Below are 5,983 nucleotides of genomic sequence, written 5' to 3' on the forward strand. Positions count from 1 at the left end.
TCCTGCTCCTTTGGTTTTGTGACTCAAATCAGATTTACACTGTCAGCCTCTCCCAACCCCTCCCCCTGAAGCACACCATCGGCTTTCCTGGTTCTCCCACTTGCAGAGAGTAAATCATGGGACTCCTTGTTTTTCATACCCACATGAGCCAATTCCTAGAACATATCTCCCTCTCGCTTCCTCTTTTTTATTAAAAAAAAATTTTTTTTGGCATGGCACGGCACGTGAGATCTCAGTTCCCCAGCCAGGGATCGAACCCACACCCCCTCCACATTGGAAGCGCAGAGTCTTAACCACTGGACCGCCAGTAATCTTTCATATTACTTTATTATATTTATATTATAGCTCTTGTCATGTTTTATTGTAGTCAATTGCTTATATGTCTCTCTCCCTGTAGGACTCTGTCCCCTGTGGAGTCCACTGGAACTTAATTTTGCTAATTTTAGCAAAATTACCTGGAACACTGACTGGCTATGCAGGGGACACTTTTTACTGTATCACTTGCTTGTCTTCTAAATTCTAGCTCAGGCCTCTACTTGTGATGATGAAGGTGTGTGATATAATTCATATACAGCAACAAGTGAGTCATGTTTTCTTTTCAGCTTCTGTTCAGTGTTCACAAAACTGTGCCATTTTCCCAGTTCAAGAAATCCTCTTCTCTCACAGTCCCTGCTGTCGTCTGCCTTTAACTACATCTCACAGATTTTGCATGGTCACCGGTACCTTATCTGTGAGGCATCCCTGAAACTATACAGCAGCACTGAAACCAGCAGAGAGAATTTGACCTTCATTGGGAGGAAATTGCTATTCAGAATTATCAGGAACTCATCTAAGATTAAAACCCACCAAAATAGAACTACCATATGACCCAAAAATCCCACTACTGGGCATATACCCTGAGAAAACCAAAATTCAAAAAGAGTCATGTACCAAAATGTTCATTGCAGCTCTATTTACAATAGCCCGGAGATGGAAACAACCTAAGTGCCCATCATCGCGTGAATGGATAAAGAAGATGTGGCACATATATACGATGGAATATTACTCAGCCATAAAAAGAAGCGAAATTGGGTCATTTGCAGAGATGCGGATGGACCTAGAGTCTGTCATACAGAGTGAAATATGTCAGAAAGAGAAAAACAATTATCGTATATTAATGCATATATGTGGAATCTAGAAAAATGGTACAGATGAACCTATTTGCAGGGCAGGAATAGAAAAACAGGCATAGAGAACGGATGTGTGGACACAGGAGGGGAAGGGGAGGGTGGGATGAATTGGAAGATTAGGTTTGACATAAATACACCACCATGTGTAAAATAGATAGGTAGTGGGAACCTGCGGTATAGCACAGGGAGTACAGCTCGGTGCTCTGTGATGACCTACATGGGTGGAATGAGGGGGCAGAAGGAGGTCCAAGGAGGGACTCGTATATGTGTACATATAGCTGAAACTAACACAACATTGTAAAGCAATTATACTCCAGTAAAAAAAAAGACACCAACGATTTATAGGAAGCAGAGGAAATCCCACCAATTTATAATGATCAATTTTCAATATCTATTTCAATTTTCCATATCAATTCATAAATGTCAATGTTCTCCATCAAATAGCATGTCTCAAATATGGTTAGTGTAGGAAAGTGTCGGTTTTCTACTGTATTCTTCTGGCAGGTCAAACTCCCGTTAACTGAGAGGTTAGTGAAGATTCTTACTAACATTCTTACTGGTTTCTTCTCATAGACATTTTTCCTGCTTTAGTATGAGTCCTCCCATTGCTTCCTTGATGAGGAAAGCCTTTCCACCTTGGCCCTTCTTTTAAACCTGTTATTTCAGGGAGTCATGGGACTTCACTTGATTTTCTACCCCTCTTCAAAAGGGAGTGCCGTGCTCTTTGTAATCAGAAGTCTGGGTTCAAGAGGGTAATGCTGGGAGACTCTCTCAGCTTTTTGAGACTCAGCTCTCTCTAGTGTTCAGTGATGATGTCTCTCACCCCTCTCTCATGTGGCAATTGGGAGAATAATACCGGTAGTGGAAGTGGATCTTAAAGTGCTTTGTAAACTCTTAGGCAGGGTTTCTCAATCTTATCACTATTGGCTGGATAATTCTTGTGCATTATAGGATGTTTAGCAGTGAAAGGGAACAGAACATGCCACCCCAAAATGACTGTCGGAGTGTGGGACATGCCACCCCAAAACATGCCACTTGGGTATCATGATCATTTTGAGCTGTAGGCCCTTGCAAAACAGCAAATGCAGGGAGACGCTTTCTTGGAACTCCCTCTACTGCCTAAAGACAGATTCTCCAAAAGAAACTCAATTATCATAAATTCCCTTCCAGGGAGTTTCATGGACCAGGGAATATTGGCTCATCACAGTAGCGGAGACTAGAAGCTGATACCACACCCAGACGCACTTTGCCATAAAGTAGCATAACTCCCATCTTTTCTTGAAAGGGCTCATTTATCCATCCTAAGAATCACTTACTCTCCCCTAAGAGGCCAAAACTCACCTCCCCTTTCCCCGTTAAGATTGTGTTTGTTCCTGAATTCAAAAACTACTTTTTGCATTACTCGTTTCTCTAGGTATTCCCATGTGTATATGTTAATCAGCTTCTGGTGGTTTTTCTCTTGTTAGTCCATCTTTTATTACAGAGCTCAGAGGAGCTCAGAGGGGGTGGGGCCCATTACTCCCCCTCCTCCACAGCAGCATCCCCAGCCTCTACCCACTGGATGTCATTAGCAGTACCCACCTCCTTCACGTGTGAAAAACAAAAATGTCTCTAGACATTGCCAGATGCTCCCTTGGGGCAAAATTATCCCTGTTGAGAACCATTGCTCTAAGAGGATCCATTCTTACCACCCTCCTAGTACCCCTGCCTGGCTTTAAAGTATAGAACATTTGCCCTCCTGGTTTTTGGCGAGATAACGCTTACCTTCCTTCAGCCCTCCTCAGAGATTGAGCAGGGGAACAGAGCATGCTCAAACCCAGTCCCTTCTGAGCATTTTATTCTTGGGTTACTGAAAACTCTGAGCAGAATGTTCCATTCAAGGCCCCTGCTCCAAGAGACTTGACCAAACTCTAATAGGGCCTCTAATAGCTTATGGTTGCATCCCTAGGGCAACCCAGCCAAACCCCCTTTTGAGTTTTTGTCTGGACAGGTGCAGGGCTGTCAGAAGAATTGACTGTTCTAGCTAACACCTGAGTTACACCCCTGTTCTCCTTTCCTTAGAGCATTTATGAAAAGGGCTTACAACTATGAATCCTTTTTCTGTATATGCAGCTCTTACAACTCAGGAGTGTCTTTTTCAAGAACCCAAAAGCCATTTCTTTGCAATGCAGTCATCCAGAAGCATAGAGCCTCTGTCTCCCAGGGTCCTGGGGAGGATAGTCTAACTTCCATTAGTCATCAGCTGAAAGACACAGCTGGCTCAGTTGGCATTTACACTGACCGACCCTCAGTAATTTTTCAGTTCCCTGACTCTGCTCAGGCTTGTGCCATTCCCCCTCTCTTACTCCTTCACTCTTCTTTAAAATGCCAGTCATCTCTAAACAAATCCAAGTTGAGTTTAGTTCAAGCTGGACCCTCTTCCCAATTGCAACAGTATATTACTGATTGCTATCTGTCCTTAACATTTCAGTGTCTGGCTTTGTTTCTCTTGGGTACCACACTGTCCAAGAGAACAGGACATCCCCTCCACTCTTACTTGTTTGAACTCCAGAGCAGTTCGGGAGTGGGTAGGTAGAATCCTGGGGTAAATAACTCGGAAGTACATTTGGCTGCTGGTCAAAGCTGCATCCTCAACCCAATTTTGTAGAATTAGTTCTTCATCAGTGTGAATCTATTTCTTATTTGGTCTCAAATTCAGGAAAGAAGCGCGATTTAATTATCCCTCCCCAGCCCCAACAAAAACTATAAAACCTTACACACATGTCTATTTATGTCATCACTGACTTATTCTACCTAATCTTTTTTGGTGCTAACGGTGTGTATGCCTCAGTGCATTACAAATGTCTCAAGGATGTTTAACTTTTAAAGAGATTATGCTGAGTTCTTAATATTTTTAACTCAAAGAATGACCTTCTCTGGTAGGAAATTTAAGCCATGTAACAGTCTAAAGGGAAAGAGGATCGAAGAGGGTTTGGGGCATTTAAGAAGTTGTTAATAAGTCTCCTCAACCCTTCCCACTGTTGTATCTACTTTATTGACTCTGATTTTTTATCTGGGTAAGAAATGCTATTTCCAAGGGACACCTGATTTGCTTTTAAGAGAAGTAAAATTTTTATCAGGCTTAAACTTTTGCCAAAATATTTGGCTAATAAGTACTATTGTTTCGGGGCACGGTTGCTGTTATTTTTTTTCTTTCATAGTATATAATCAACAGAAGTTATATTAAAATAGGATTATCTGAACATCAGAAAATATGTCTAAACCAGTGTAATTCTGAAGACTTTGTATTTTAATTTAATTGTCTAAGAATTTGCAGGCAACATATATACAGTCAAAAACAAAAAACAAAGGTGCCACCAACTGTTTTGATTGTAAATTACAATTTAGGTACTTTATCATGTATGAACATAGGCCATTAAATGTTACCATATTCTTCACTGCTCTCAAGTACAGGTGTTCTAGGAAACCAATTTCAACCATTTGCTCCTGGTTTCTAGTAAATTTCCAGGCTTAGCAGAATGAAATCCATGTTTCATTTTGGTTATTGTAAGTTTCTTCCTCAGTGATGGCCAACAAGTAACATGATACTCATTTAAGAGTTACATGTTTTGGGCTTCTCTGGTGGCGCAGTGGTTGGGAGTCCGCCTGCCGATGCAGGAGACACGGGTTCGTGCCCCGGTCCGGGAGGATCCCACATGCTGTGGAGCAGCTAGGCCCATGAGCCATGGCTGCTGAGCCCGTGCGTCCGGAGCCTGTGCTCCACAATGGGAGAGGCCATAACAGTGAGAGGCCCGAGTACCGCAAAAAAAAAAAAAAAATTACATGTTTTGGAATATATATTTAAGGAATACTTGACACCATTTCTTAAGGAATTTATTAACAAGGAAGAAAAGAAACAGATATATGAGTCACAAAATTATATATATTGAGTTAAGTGGAATAGCACAGATTATACCTGTAGTTTGAAAATAACTAAAATTCATCAATAAAATGCTTCTGCAAAGTGTGAATTTTGGCCTGAAATTCAGAGGCAAGAAAAGATGCATACATGTGCTTTATCCTGGGCCAGCCAGTGGGTGAGTTTGAGGACAGCGTTCAGAAGTATACATTTACGCTGAGGGCAACAAGGAGGGTAGGAATTGCAGAAATGAGAACAATGAATGTCTAGCTAAAATGGCATTAGCTAGAGGAAATAATTCTATCAGTTTAGAATGCTATGTCTGAGAAGAAAAGAACAAAGAAGACTGGACATGAACCATTTTCATGTCCACAAAGAACTTTCTATTGGATGTCAGGAACCTTTCTGATGGATCCAAGATTATCAGCTAAGGGTAAGAAAAAGAAATCATTATTTCTTTCAAACAGTGTTGCAAAAACAATTCTCTGCTGTGTTAACTACTGTACTTAGCTGATAAAAATCAATTAATTTTTAAAACTAATCCCTTTAGGAGCAAAAACATATTTCATAATAAAAAATAATTGGTCTCTGTGACACCACAGCCCTGTTTAAATGTTTAACTTGTTAACCAAGTTCATAGATAGACTGGGAATCTTATCTAAAGTGAGATATGTTTTGAGTCATTTGTTTGATTCAGTAAATCATTGCCATGAAGCAAGTGCATTTTCATTTTAACAACAGCTTTTTATTTCCCCAGACATATTAGTATCTTGATAAGCTTGTTCTGTACCAAATATTTAATATATATAGTAGCACAGCTGCTTTAGAGCTAACCTCTGTAAATAATAAATCCAAAACTATTAAATTTTGCTTACTCTACTTGTATGAAACACATCAACTGTTGAATGTATCAATT

Source organism: Lagenorhynchus albirostris, chromosome 12, assembly GCF_949774975.1.
Source record: "Lagenorhynchus albirostris chromosome 12, mLagAlb1.1, whole genome shotgun sequence".
Taxonomy (NCBI): domain Eukaryota; kingdom Metazoa; phylum Chordata; class Mammalia; order Artiodactyla; family Delphinidae; genus Lagenorhynchus; species Lagenorhynchus albirostris.